The sequence below is a fragment of the Mastigoproctus giganteus genome, chromosome 7 (assembly GCF_048544385.1).
Source record: "Mastigoproctus giganteus isolate SK-2022 chromosome 7, ASM4854438v1, whole genome shotgun sequence".
Lineage (NCBI taxonomy): Eukaryota > Metazoa > Arthropoda > Arachnida > Uropygi > Thelyphonidae > Mastigoproctus > Mastigoproctus giganteus.
This window is the reverse complement of record NC_143581.1, coordinates 181,936,316-181,951,939: the sequence shown is the minus strand read 5'-3', so window position 1 is coordinate 181,951,939 and position 15,624 is coordinate 181,936,316. Positions and strand designations below refer to the sequence as shown.

The window sequence follows — 15,624 nt, the reverse complement described above, 5'->3', positions numbered from 1 at the left end:
ATTATTTCTTACTGTAATTTAAAATTTTCGATTTTTTTTAATTGCTTTTGTCTTAATTTCTGGAGAGTATCATACGGAAGTGTTCTATGTATCATATTGAGGTAAACCTTTTATTATTCTTTTACAAAAGGTTATAAAATTATGTAATTATTAGTTATTTCAACTGTATGTTTTAGAATTCAATTTTTGTCTCATTTTCAAAATGAGTTTTAGACACAGTAATCAAACAGGGAGGGCATAGTTCTCCTTGTTAATTTTTTTTCTTAGAATTCCCCTTGTTAATTTTTTGAGCAGAACATTTTCCTTGTTAAAATACTTTTTTTATACTACAAAAATGCAGATTGTGAAGAAACTCCTATTTAAAATAATGTATTATCGAGCTTATCTTTTTTTTAATTTCAATTTGTGCATATGCCTGAATGAAACAATTCTTAAAATGCTGTTAATGTAGAATAGAATGAAACAATTTTTTAAAATTGTTTAAAATTTATAAGAATAAAAATTCTTTTAAAAATTTAAAATTTATAAATAAGAATAAGATGTCCAAACGACCAAGTGGAGCAAAATTTCGAAAGAAGAAGCTGAGGGTGGAAGAAACAAAGAAATTGTCAGATAAATTTCAAAATTGGTTTGCACCAGTGGATATCACTGACCACAATAATGAAAACCCTGTTAGCCACAATTCAGTCATTTTTGAAGTTGAAGAAAATTGTAGCAAAACAGAGGTTATAACAATAATAATTCTGAAAATGACCAGAAAACTGAGTCAGAGTGTGAGTCCCCTCAGATTGTAAAAAATTAAAATAATAATCATATGCTGAATCCTGAATCTTGGCCATAGAATATTTCTGACAAAATAAGATGCTTTTTAATAGAAAATGGACCAGATCAAGGCAAATATGAGGATTTTGTTATTCTTTATCTGAGGATGGACATCGATTTTCTGTTGGGTGGTTTAAAAAAAAAAAACAAAAAAACTTGCTAATGGTGAATTTTAGAAAGAAATTGGCTAATTTACTCCAAATAAACTAAATCTTTGTATTGTTTTCCATGCATTTTATTTGGAAATAATTAAAATACCAATGCTAGGAGTATAGTTAATAAATTCGATGAGCTTGAAGTGCTAGTCAAGACATCAAAGGTAGATACTGTTGGGATATCAGATGCATGGTGTCACACAGACATAAGCAGTGAAGAACTGGAATTTGGGGAGTACAATTTGTACAGTACAGAAAGGATAGACAGGACAGGACAGGAAGGGAGCAGGGGTTATGCTGTTAGTTAAGAAACACACAATCTAACGAAGTGCATCCGGTTGATGTGGGTGGACAATGCAATGTGGAGTCTGTTTGGTGTGACATAAGCACTGGGAAAGGAAAAATGAGAGTAGGTGTGTGTTACAGGCCTAATGAATATGATGAGTATAATGAGCAATTGTACAGAGAAATAGTGGGCCAGTAAATTAGTGTCTTATAATGGAAGATTTTAATTTCCCGGATATTGATTGGAATTTGTGGGTTGGTCACACACACACGAGCAAGGCTTTTGTGGATTTATTGGATGAATTGTTTTCTACAGCAGCATGTTCGGGAGGCAGCTAGAGGGAGTAATACTCTCGATCTGATTATCAATAGTGATTCTTCATACATCAAGAATCTGCAGATAAAGGAACCACTAGTTGGCAGTGATCACAGTGTGCTGAAATGGGATTTACTCAAAGAGGTAACTACTATCAAGGGAAGGGGTTTTGCTTTCATAAAAGTGACCATGGTGGTCTGAAACAGTATTTAAATTCTATACGGTGGGACCAACTGATGATGTTACCAACAGCAAATTCAAAATGGGAAGCATTCAAAGAATTAATCTTGGAAGCTACTAGGCTTTTCATACCAACAAAGAAATATTGTTCAAGACTTAGGCCTAAATGGATGTCAGATGAACTAATTAGACATGTGACAGAGAAGAAAAATGCATGGGATACATATAAATTAACATGTGACACAGAAGCCTATGATAGATATAAGCTGGTCTGTAACCAAGTTACAAAGGAGGTTAGGCAGGCGAAGGCAGATTACGAGAAATCTTTGGCAAAGGATGCAAAGAAAAACAGAAAACAGTTCTTTACTAATGTAAACTCTAGAAGGAAAGGGATGAATCAGATTGGTCCACTTGATATCGATGGTTCAACTGTTGATGATCCTGCTCAGGTAGCTAACAAACAAAATGAATATTTGCATTGACATTCATACATGAGGAGTTATTCAGGGAGGACAATGTCAGAGGTGTATCAACTCTGACAGTAAGCTAGATAATCTTGTAATAACTGAGAGTAAAGTGGAGGAGAAATTGTTGAAGATAAACACAAGAAAGGGACCTTTCTTGTGTTTCTTGTGTTCTTAAGAAAGCAACGGGCACAAAGTGGCAAGAGTGCTGTGCCTCGGGGGAGAACTGAGGGGGGTGATTCTCCAACGCATCACAGCCTAAAAAAATGTGCGACTTGTGAAATGTTTGCCGAACTCTCTGAAACAGAACATGATATTGCCATGGGGGATGTCTTTGTCTGTGCGAGATGTAAGGAAATCAGGCGACAACTCAGCGTTGTTATGGGCCTATATGAGAGTTTGAAGGATAGGGTGGATGCCCTCGAAAGATCTAAATTGAGGGGCCCATCAAGCTCTCAGCTGCCCACATCAACTCCACAGCTTGCACTTGGTCATCACGCAATGAAGCGGCAACTCCCAAGGCAGAATGTGCTCGTCCCTCAGGAACTAGTAGTTGTTGGAGACTCTATTGTCAGGGAAACGGGAAACATGCTTTGTAAAAAGGATAGGTGGAACAGGACCAGGGTGTGTCTGCCAGGGGCAAAGGTTGATGACGTTGTAGAGCGGATATCATCTTTTAAGGGCACAAAAGGTGATATAGTTGTACATGTTGGCACTAATGATATTAGGAGTAGGAGACCGACAGAATTACTTAACAAGTACAGGTCACTGTTGAACAAAAGCCGAGAATTAGGGTTGAATTTGTTAGTGTCTGCAATTCTGTCCAGACACGATAGAAGGGAGTATATGATGAGAGCCTTGTCGATCAATTCGGCCCTGGAAAGAATGTGCAAGGCTCAAGGGGTAGTATTTTTTTCAGCCTGGACTGTACTTGTTAACAGGAGAGACTGCTTCTATAGGGATGGGATACACTTAAATAGAAAGGGTGCAAGAATATTTGCTGATGCTATCGAGGCAGTGTTAGGTGGGTCAGAAAACTGATAGCTTGGGGGGGGATACAAGGACTAATAGTTTAACAGTAGCTGTAGGCAGAGGTGAAGGTGATTCTTGCACACTTCTATTAGAATAAGTAGCGACCTGGAGCGTGGGGTGTTCGGGGTTTCAGGGATGGATGGCAGTCATCCTGAAATAGGTGGGTATATGGGATGTGTTAGGGTGAATAGGAGTAGGAGCATGTATGCTTGCATGTATACCAATGCTAGAAGTATAGTAAATAAATTTGATGAATTTGAGTGTGGGTCAAGACATCAAAGGCGGATATCGTTGGGATAGCAGAGACGTGGTGTCACACAGATATAAGGAATGCAGAACTGGAATTTGGGGAGTACAATGTGTACAGAAAGGATAGACAGGATAGAAAGGGAGGAGGTGTTATGCTGTTAATTAAGAAAAACATAAAATCAAGAGAAGCATCCAGCTGATATAGATGAACAGTGTACTGTTGAGTCAGTTTGGTATGACATAAGCACTGCGAAAGCAAAAATAAGAGTAGGAGTGTGTTATAGGCCTAATGACTCGAATGAGTACAATGAACAGTTGTACAGAGAAGTAGAGTGGGCTAGTAAATCGAAATGTCTTATAATGGGAGATTTTAACTTCACAGATATTGACTGGAACTTGTGGGTTGGTCACTCACACACTAGTGAGACTTTTGTGGATTTATTGGATGATTGTTTTCTGCAGCAGCATGTTCGAGAGGCAACCAGAGAAAGTAATACTCTTGATCTGGTTATCAGCAGGGATCATTCATGTATTAAGAATTTGCAGATAAAAGAACCACTAGGTGGCAGTGATCACAGTGTACTGATGTGGGATTTACGTAAAGATTTAATTACCATCAGGGGTAAAGGAAAGGGTTTTTGCTTCTGTAAAGGTGAGTACAGTGGTCTCAGACAGTTTTTAAATTCTGTACAGTGGGATAAATTGACGATGTTACCAACAGTAAATTCTAAGTGGGAAGCATTCAAGGAATTAATCGTGGAAGCTACTAAAAGTTTCATACCTATTAAGTTAGGCAGGCGAAGGCAGATTATGAGAAATCCCTGGCCAAAAATGCTAAGAAAAACAGCAAGGATTTCTTTACTTATATAAACTGTAAAAGGAAGGGGATCAATCTGATTGGTCCACTTGACATTGATAGTTCGACTGTTGATGATCCTGCTCAGATAGCAAACAAACTGAATGAGTATTTTGCATCTACATTCACACATGAGGAATTATTAAGGTTTGCAAATGTAGAAGGTTATCAAATTGTAGCAGGATACTTAATGATTTTGTACTAACTGAAAGCAAAGTGGAGGAGAAATTGTTGAAATTAAACATAAGAAAAGCACCTGGGGTGGATGGGATCTATCCAGTTATATTAAAGGAGGTGGCAAAGCAACTAAGCAAACCCTTAGCCATAATTATGAGAGCATCCTTGGACTCAGGGGAGGTTCCCATGGACTGGAGATGTGCAAATGTATCCCCAATTCACAAAGGGGGATCGAAGGGTGACACGAGTAATTACAGACCAGTTAGTTTAACTTCTGTTCCGGGTAAAATAATGGAGTCGCTGGTTAAAGATGCATTGCAGGATCATCTAGACAAGACTGCAGCAATAATTCAGACACAGCATGGGTTTGTTAAGGGAAAGTCTTGTCTGACTAATTTGATAGGATATTATGATGTGGTTACAAAGGAACTGGATGCAAAAAATAATTTTGATATCATATATTTGGATTTCAGGAAAGCTTTTGACACTGTTGCACATGGAAGATTATTGTAAAAATTGGAGCAGATTGGTATTAAGGGTAAGTTGCTATAATGGATAAAAGGAAGATTAAGTGGGAGAAGACAGAGGGTGGTAACCAATGGGTGCTGCTCTTCGTGGACTAATGTTATTAGTGGTGTCCCACAGGGTTCGGTGGTAGGTCCACTGTTGTTTTGTATATTTATCAATGATATTGATGAAGGTATATCAGGCTTAATGTCGAAGTTTGCAGATGATACAAAGGTTGGCAGGGTTGTTAATGACAGTAATGGCAATGTGCTACTGCAACAGGATCTAGATAATTTGGGCAATGGGCTAAGAAGTGGCGACTGAAGTTTAACCTTGACAAATGCAAAGTACTGTATATGGGTAGAAGTAACCCCAGAGAAACGTACCAACTGTGTGGTACTACACTTAAGGAGATAGAAAATGAAAGACATGGGAGTAATTGTGCAGTCAGATAGGAAGTTTTCTGAGCAATGCAGACAGGCTGCCAGGGCATGTCATGGGGTTTTGTCAATGATATATAGGAATTTTGCTATGAGGGAGAAGGAGGTGATTGTCCCTCTGTATAAGGCAATGGTCAGGCCACGCCTTGAGTACTGCGTACAGGTCTGGAACGGCACCTCTGTAGTCAGGTGGGAAGGAGCAGCAGTGCGTAGCACACGCTTCTTGATTAGACCGGGGTTTGGGCCTGTTACCACCAAATGCGGAGGATGCGGAAAGGTCAGGGTATAACTACCGCATATCCCGGAGCAATATGGCCTTAGTTGCTAATGCTCCTAAAAAAAACCAAATAAACAACAAAAAAAACAACAGGTCTGGAGGCCTGATTTTAGGAAGGATGTAGATTTACTTGAGCGTGTACAGAGAAGGGCAACAAGATCGGTGAGGGGAATGAAGGGATCCTCTTAACAAGAGAGGCTTAAGTTCTGCAAATTGTAGTAGCTGGAGACTAGGCACCTGTGCCGTGATCTGATTGAGGTATTTATATACCTCAATCAGATCACCTTGAATGGGTTGAGCACGCTGAATTCTGATGGGATCCTTCCACCTGTTCAGATTACGAACCTAAGGGGGCATAAATTCAAATTAAGAAAAGACAGATGTAGATTAGATGTGCGGAAGTTTGCCTTTAGCCAGCAGGTGGTTAATTGCTGGAACAAACTTCCATCTGTCATTGTGGAAGTTGATAGGTTGAATAAATTTAAGGAGGAACTGGACAGGCATTTGGAGGGAATGGTGTGATTTTTTTTTTTTTTTTTTTGGCTGATGGTGCATAAGCTCATACACTTGCTTTCTTGCATCACATGCCACTACTACTACTACCTGGGGTGGATGGAGTCTATCCAGTTATATTAAAGTAAAATGGGGAAAAAAGAAAGTAAGCAAACCCTTAGCCATGATTATTAGAGCTTTTGGTGGATTCAGAGGAGGTACCCATGGACTGGAGATGTGCAAATGTGACCCCAATCCACAAAGGAGGATCAAAGGGAGACAGGTAATTACAGATGTGTTAGTTTAAATTTTGTTCCAGGGAAATTAATGGAGGCACTGGTTAAAGAAGCATTGCAGGATCATCTAGACAAGACTTCAGTTATAGCTCGGACACAGCATGGAAGACTGCTGCACAAATTGGAGCAGTGTGGCATTCGAGGCAAATTGCTTTCTATGGATAAAGGGATGGTTGAGTGGGAGAAGACAGAGAGTGGTAATCAATGGACACTGCTCTTCGTGGACTAATGTTATTGGTGGAGTCCCTCAGGGTTCAGTGTTGGGTCCATTGTTGTTTTCTGTATTTATAAATGATATTGATGTGGTATGTCAAGCTCAATGTCCAAGTTTGCAGATGATACAAAGGTTGGCAGGGTTGTTAATGATACTGATGACAGTACACTGCTGCAACAGGATCTAGAAAAGGTGAGCAGATGGGCTGAGAGGTGGCAAATGAAGTTTAACATTGACAAATGTAAAGTACTACATATGGGAAGCAGTAATCCCAGGGTAATGTATCAACTCTATGGTACCACACTGACAGTGGTAGAGAATGAAATGGACCTGGGGGTAATTGTGCAGGCAGATATGAAGTTTTCTGAGCAGTGCAGATGGTCTGCAAGAGTATCTCATGGTATCTTGTCAATGATATACAGGAATTTTTCTAGCATTGATAAGGAGGTGATTATCCCCTTGTATAAGGCCAATTGTCAGGCCACACCTTGAGTACTGTATACAGGTCTGGAGGACTCATTTTAAGAAGGATGTAGAGATATTGGAACGAGTACAGAGAAGGGCAACAAGATTAGTGAATGGAACAAATGGTTGCTCTTACGAAGAAAGGCTTAAGTTTTGCTGATTACAGTGTCTGGAGACTAGGCACCTGCAAGGTGATCTGATAGAGGTGTATAAAGCCTTGAATGGTTTGAGCATGCTCAATGCGGATTGGACTCTTCCTCTTGCTCAGAATAATCGCCTGAGAGGGTATAAATTCAAATTGAGGAAAGACGGTTGTGGGATAGATGTGTGGAAATTTGCCTTTAGCCAGCCGGTGGTTGATTGCTGGAACAAACTTCCATCTGTCGTTGTAGAAGTTGATAGCTTAAATAGATTCAAGGCAGAACTTGACAAACATTTGGAGCGAGTGGATGGGTGAAATAAGCGGTTTATTTTTGGCTGATGCTATATAAGTTTGCTTTCTTTCATCATGTGCCTTTGCTAATGCTGATACTGGCAATGTGCCTTCACTAGTCAATTCACAGAAAGCCTTTTCCTCTTGGAATCACTTATACAGATGTATTCTAAATCACAAAAATACATTAAAACATCATAAACACTTTCTAAAATGGAAATCAATGGAAAAGAGTCTAAAAAATTCTCAACTTATTGATGATGCTCTACAAAAAGTAATTTTAACTGAGAAAGAAAAATGGAGAAGAAATTTAAAAATTATTCTGGACACAATATTATTTTGTGAAAAAAATAGTCTTGTATTAAGTAAGTGGTTCAAATGAGATAGTTGGAAATCCGAAAGCTGGAATATCATTGAACTTATAAGTCATTATAATAAAGAACTAGCAGAGCAAATTTCAAAACATCATAAAGGAACTGTGAATTATTTATTGCATGAGATTCAAGGCTGGCTAATTTATATGATTAATTGGAAATGAAATTCGGGCCAGTATTATTTCAAAAATAAAAAAAACCTAAGAACTGTACTTTTCCTTGTTAATAGATTGCACACCCAATTTATCACATCATGAACAAATGTCCCAAATAATTAGATATGTGCAAATTATTGATGGAAAAATAATAATAGAAGAGTGCTTCATTGATGTTAGAGAAAGTAAAGAAGAGGCTGCCATTGGATTGGCAACAGAAATTCTTACCAAACTAGAAATTTATCTGCTGAACAACAATTTAATATTGAAATTAAATGTGTTTAGGATGTTCTTATGACTGGCTTAAGCACTAGATTTGAAAAACTGAATACTATTTCTTCAGATTTTGATTTTATATATGGAACTTCACTTGCATTAATTAATAAATCAGACTTGCAGAAGGCTGCTTCTGACCTTGCATTAAAATACAGCAAAAATTTAAATACGTCAGATATTTGAAAGATCATGTTTTATCAATTCTGCAGGATATAAAATCTGCAACCCCTTTACAACTTCTCCAATTTGTTTATGAGTATTGTCTAATAGAATCTTATCCAAATATAGTAATAGCACTATGAATTTTTCTTACTCTGCCTATAACAGTAGTGTCTTGTGAAAGGTCATTCAAGGCAAGAAAAATTCAATTAAAATAATACACTTTCATTGCATATTTTTAGTTTATGATATAATGTTAAAAATACTATATTTCAGATTATTTTGTTTCTATGATTTTATACTAGATATATAAAAATAAACTATCTGGTTTTCTAATTTCTTTGTAGTTATATATACTTTCTTTGTAGTTTATATTGGATTAAATTCTCTATAGATATAAACAAATATTTGTAAGTTTCTTTTTCTTTGATATTTTTGTTTTGTTATATTCATTGTATTATTTAAATAATTTTTTTAATAGATATATGCAAGTCATAGACCGTTGCAATAGTAATTTTTATAAATTCATAAAGATTGCAAGGGGGGGTGCATAGGGGGAAATTTTCCCCGGGCACTGAGTTCAGGGGTGCAAACTAAAGGAATTATCTATCACAATTAGGGGCACCAGGACGTGTTGCGCCTGGGCATCAACGACCCTTATTATGCTACTGAAAGATTGACTACCTGCATATAATGGGGGCGTACTTATAACACAGGATTACCTAGTTCCGGCTCTGATCTTATGTCCACTCTGATTCTCTTTCTAATGGCTTTGCACTCAGTATACTCAATTTTGTCCTTGTCTGTGTTTATCTTGCTCATCATTTGCATTTTTGGTTCATGACAACTGTTTCTTGACTAATATTTTATTCTTTGGATTTCTTTTTACCCAGAGGTTTATTGGGCTTTATCACTTTCAGAAAGTTGTTGTATTCCTCATCGATATCTTGGTCCTGAAAGGTCTGCAGAACAAGTTTGAGCTTCTGCAGACCTTTGCAGATGGAGTATGCCAGTATAACAAAATACATGCCATGAATTGATGAGATTTAATTTTTAAAATAATAAAATGTTATTTAGATGGGTTATTATATAATTTATAAATAAATAAAATATTATGATGAGTGCTTTGATCATTGCTTTTTATTAGTACTTACACCACCAGAAGAATGATTTTAAATTTCAGTAAAGTTGCAGTCAGATTGGCTCTATGTTCAGCTGTCATTTTTCTGAAGTAAATGGCATAACATAACTCAGCAGGCACATTAAGGGTATAACAGGTGCCAGATTGAATTATAAGATAAATGAAAATAAATAAGTGGAAAGGGCTTGTGAATGGATGGGGACACATTCTTAAACCCTTTTTATTATTTTTTTTAATAGCTTTGTGAAACCTTTCAACGTATCCTTCACTCAGTAAGTCAAGGTTCTTTGGAAAGTATTTGAGGTGGCTGTGCAGAAAATAAACCTTTACCCGCATTTCTCACTTCTCCATTTTCCTGTCATGACCAAATAGGTCAAATGTTATTAGTTTTTGAAACCATTATAAGCATTGCTGTGCCCCAGTATATAAATTGTGTATAAATGCCTCAAGTTTTTCATGACACTTGAATGACAACCAAGCTTCCATTTCTTTCTGAGACATAGAAGTTCTGATATTATCATCTTAAAGCAGCTGTGATTTGTAGTCTACTCATAGCTGCAAACTCTCCAGATTTACAGTGAAGACTCCATTGCTTTTACTGGATTTGACCCCTCCTCCCTCTCACTATCATGATATATTTGGTAACAGAGTTTCTCTATCTTTTCGAAAAAACTCATTTTTTCTCAAAATAAAATAGTAAAAATAGATTAAAGTTGTAATTAAAAAAAATTGCAAATATATGCTTATTTTTCTTTAAAAATTGCTCAGTGTACATTGCAAAATATAAATGTTTTCTGTAATCTGCTGTTATTTTGTAATATTGTATAACTTTGAAGCTAATTAATGTATTTCAGTAAGATATCAAAGAAATGTGATGACATTTTAATATTTTAAAATTTCAGAAGACATAATATGCAATATTTTACATGTATTCCAAAATTTGAAAAAGGTAACTTGTTTGTCTTGTGCTGTATGTAAATATGATTTTTTTTCAATTTCAATTGGCGGAAACATGATAAACATGATATAATCAGATATTTTCAAACAAATAAGCATATCGAGAGCATGCAGTGCATTGAAAGAAATGCAAAAAGATATGGAGCATGCAGTGTATAGAAAGAAATGCAAAAAGATATGGAGCATTTCATAGTGATGATGATGTCATACGTGCTACCAAATGTTTATTTGCATCTTTTGTCATAGAACATAATCTTTCTCTGAGTTGTGCTCATCATGCAGGAATGTTGTTCGGAAATATGTTTCCTGATAAAAATGGCTAAAAAAATTATGGTTTTGGAAGAAAAAAACCAATAGGCATTGTTAATGAAATTGCATGGATAGGAAAAGAAGAGGTAGTGCTCACTCTGAAAAATGAGCCAAAATTGTTAACTCGAAAACGTTGGAAGGTAATTTATAGGGAACAACATTGGGAATCTTAATATCCTTGCTATTCCATTTTTTAGGCCTCTTTTGGTAGGCCTAAAAATGGAATAGATTTAAAAAACTAGAATAGCAAGGGTATTGAGAAAAGGTTGAGAAATTAGTGGTAATAGTCTATCCTTGTCATTTCAATAATTTGTGTGCTAAAAGGGGAGCTGCATGTAGAAGCTGTAGAAGTGGACATTTACTGCTATCTAGTGGGACTTGTATTTGATAAAACGTTGACCTTTCTGGATCACATCCGTCAACTCCGCACAAAGTGCACAAGAGGGCTGAATATTCTGTGTTCTCTTTCCTCTACATCTTGGGGTGCGGATCGATGCACCCTACTACGCGTCTACCGTGCACTTGTACGGTCCAGACTTGATTACGGGTCCCTGGTATACAATTCGGCCAGAGACAGTGTACTTTGTTGGCTGGACCCTGTCCATCATCTGGCTCTCCGTACTGCTATTGGAGCATATCGAACATCTCCAGTCCAGAGCTTATACGTCGAAGCAAACAAACTGCCGTTATCGCTTCGACGTAAGCAGTTGTCTCTAAACTACGCCCTAAAACTGAAATCCCTGCCAGACCATCCTACGTGGCTATCCGTTTTTGAGCCATGATGGGAAAATTTGTACAACACCCGTAAGACTGCCAATCGTCCTTTTGGTATTTGTCTCCAAGAGCTACTCAAAGAACTTAATATCATGGTAGACAAGGTTGCTCAAACACTGAAGCAACCCCTTCCACCCTGGCATGCTCATGTTCCGACATGTGACTTGTCCCTTAGAAATTGGGGAAAGTCGGACACTCCATCGTCTGTCTACCTGCAGCTTTATTCAGCACACCGAGCTGAACATTCTGACTTCGCACCAGTTTACACAGACGGCTCGAAGTCGGAATCATATGTGGGATCTGCTGCCGTCTTTACAGACACCACTACATCGGAGCAGATCCCCTCTGAATGCAGCATTTTTATTGCAGAGCTGCACACTATAGAGTTATCCTTGGATCACATTAGTGAATGCCAATACCAACGGTTCATTTTATATTCTGACTCTCTCAGTGTGTTACAGGCTTTAATATCTGTGAGGTATAATCCTCATCCGGTTCTGTCTAGCATTCAGCAGAAGATTCACTTCCTCCGAGAACGTGAATATGATATCCGCTACTGCTGGATTCCCAGCCACATTGGGATTAGGGGAAATGATTTGGCTGACACCGCAGCCGAATCAGCAATCCCTAATAATAATCGCTGCCTGTCAGTCCCCTATACAGACTACAGGCAAACAATACAGCAGAAGATACACTCCCAATGGCAGGATTTGTGGAATAGACAGACTGGGAATAAACTATATCGTATAAAGCCTGTAATTGAACCGTGGCAGTCTAGTCTGCGCAGGAATCATAAGGAGGAAGTTGTTCTTGCCCGGACCCGCATAGGACATAGTCATTTGACACATTCGTTTTTGCTGAGGGCTGATGACCCTCCTATGTGTGAGTCCTGTGGCACTTTTTTAACTTTTAGACACATTTTAATTGATTGTCCAGATTTTAGCAATATCCGTTTTACCGCTTTTAATCATCTGGCTGAGCCGTATACACTCAGTCAGATTTTATCTGACAATGACAATGTGTCTGCTATTTTTAGTTATTTTAAATCAATAAAGGTTTTTACTTGTATTTAATATTTACATGTTATTGTTATTTCTTTATTGATTTATTTTTTTCTACATTTTATACCTTTGTTATTTTATATACTGGTATAAGGTATGTTCATGTCAGACGGCACCTGGGATTTCTCCCATCTCCGCGTATGTTCGCTGTATCGAGGACAGTACACTGTCAAGCCAGAGACTTGAAAGTGTGTGGGCCATGTCTGTGCAGTGTGATCTGTTGTGCCCATTGTTTGTCCAGCTTATTGGCCGCCAGGCCCCTGGTGGGGCCTGACGTTGCCCATACCTTGCCACGTGGAGGCTAACCGGGTGTCCAGAATCCTGACGAGTTGCTCTGGCAGGTCCTGCCACCTAGTTTCCTGGGACCTAAAAAAAAAAAAAAAATAAATAAATAAATAAAATAGTAATAATAATAATAATAAAAAAAAAAAAAAATTATATATATATATATATATATATATATATATATATATATATATATACGCGTTTGATGTTAATTCTTAAGGAGATTTCTGTTAGGAAATCGCTGGTTGGGGTTGAACACTAGAAAGATATGTTAAAAGGCCTAATAGGTCGGGCAGAATTTTGTTGTTATTAAATTTAGACGTGTGGGCTATACGTTAGATGAAAGATAAAAGTGGGAGGCTGAAGACTGGGGGGGGTAGAAGTAGAAGTAAGGGGTCGATAGAGGAAATGACCCCTGCTAGACAGTATGGCATGCCCATGCCACACCAGAGGGGAGTTTGGATGGCGGGTGGGGGAGACGAAGAAGAGTTATCTCCCCCTGCCATGGATAAGATATACAGTTAGAGTGGGGGAAGAGACTGAAGATTGGGGGGGGAAAGGCAGAAGCATGGGGACGATAGAGACGGCGACCTCAGGTGGTCAGTGAGGCAGGCGCATGCCTCACCAGGTGAAGAGATGGGTTGGCAGGGGAGGGAGGAAACAGAGCATGTCTCCTCTCCCTCCTGCCAGGGATAGGGAATTTAAGATGAATAGGGTAAGGGTACCCCATTCAGCTCGCCATATAGCATTTGGCAGCGGAGCTGCTAGTGGTTCTAGTCCGTTTCCAGGAGCGATCGGACCGAAGCATGTTCGTTCATGGGGTTGTTCCCGTCCGTTCTGCAGTCTTTACCGTCAAAAGGTCCGGGTTTGCTTGTCGGCGTTTGTGGGGTCTTTCTTGTGACATTTCCCATCCATGTGGTGTTTGCGTCAATGTTGTTTATAGAGTCATTTCTCATTTATTCAACTTTAGGTCCACTTCAGGGTTTAGTGCCTTGATGATCGGAGGCCATTGGGTTCAGGCTTCTTCCGCGGGATGATTTCCTTCGAGGTTTGTTCATTTCCTTATTGTGTCAGTGGTTGATTGTGGTTCGCTGCGATAAGAGCTCTCCGTCTTGTGAACAGGGCCAGTGCATAGCTGGAGAAAGCCTGATATTCTTCCCTGGTGTCCAAGATGTGGTGCTCCTGGCCGTATGGTAGATACTGTATTTTGGTGATGAATGCACTGCGGAGGTCGTCATACAGCTGGCAATCATGCATGAGGTGCTGCCAGCTCTCCAGCCCCCCACAGGTGCAGGTGGGATCTTCTTGTATTCCGAGTAGGGATAGCTTTGCATTCAGAGCTCCATGTCCTGTCAGTAGGTATGTGACTTGTAGGCCCGGCGAAAACCAGGGTGGGAAGTTCGGAAAAACCCGGCCAATGTTGGGCAGAAACTTTCTGGTGATTTAGGCTTTTTGCGAGGTGGCCCATCTATCCTGCCACACCTGCAGCAGGTGAGCATGCAGCTTTTTCTTTTCCATAATCTTGCTATTGATGATGTCAGTGGTGAATCCCAAACATGTCTGTGGGAAACCCTTGTCCAGGTTGTGCGTGAGGCCCTGTGGAATGATCTCTAAGTCCAGTGGAAGGACACCAGCAAGGACTTGCAGGGCATGCGTGTTCACTGTGCTGCAAGCTCGAGTAATGGTCAGAAGGATTGATCGGTGAATCAAGTCAATGATTTGTTTATTGACAACAGTTGTGGCTTTTTGATACCATGCGCCAGATGCATACGTGACTATTGGGGTGAAGATGGTTTATAGAAAAGATGTAGCACCCGTCTGTCTAGGCCCCAGTCTCTGCGAGTGACTCTGGCAACCAATGCAGTGTATCGTCTGACTTTTGTACGCAAATATTTCAGGTGGTCCTGAAATGATAGATTCGGATCTAGAATCATGCCTAGGTACCTTAGCTGCTTTGAGAATTTAATTGTTTTCTGGTCGATCTTGATTTGTGGAGGCCGCCTGAGGTTGAGGCACCCCTTGAGCAGAATGGAGTTTGTTTTTGCAGAGGATATTCTGAGTTGATTTTCCTTTGCCCATTCCTGAAGGGTGGACAGAGCCCGGGTTGCCAGTGTCTCCAGTTGTGTCCTTGAGTCCACTGTCAGTAAGAGGTCATTAGCAAAGGCCTGCAATTTTACCTCGTCAAGGTCTATAGCTAGGAAGGAGTCCATTACTATGTTCCACAGTAGTGGTCCAAGGACCGAACCCTGTGGACAGCCGCGAAATGTATTCTTGGAGAGGGTCCCATAGGGAGCAACAATCCTGATGGATCTGTTTGTGAGGTAGCTCTTGATGACCCTGTAGAGGTTGCCTGGGATCCCAGCAACCCGAAGCCTTGCCAAGATGCTTGGCCACCAAAGTGCATTGAAGGCCCCAGCAAAGTTCACGGTGATCACGAGGAAATACTTCTTGGTGCATCTTGTTACTTGTTCTT

At 39.2% G+C, this 15,624-nt stretch overlaps 1 protein-coding gene across 5 annotated transcripts in view; it reads left to right on the top strand.

The window, feature by feature from the left end:
- The window catches only part of LOC150083375 (anoctamin-8-like), a 423,636-nt gene that overhangs the window by 119,977 nt on the left and 288,035 nt on the right, over positions 1–15,624 (top strand). The gene's annotated exons all lie outside the window — the stretch shown is intronic.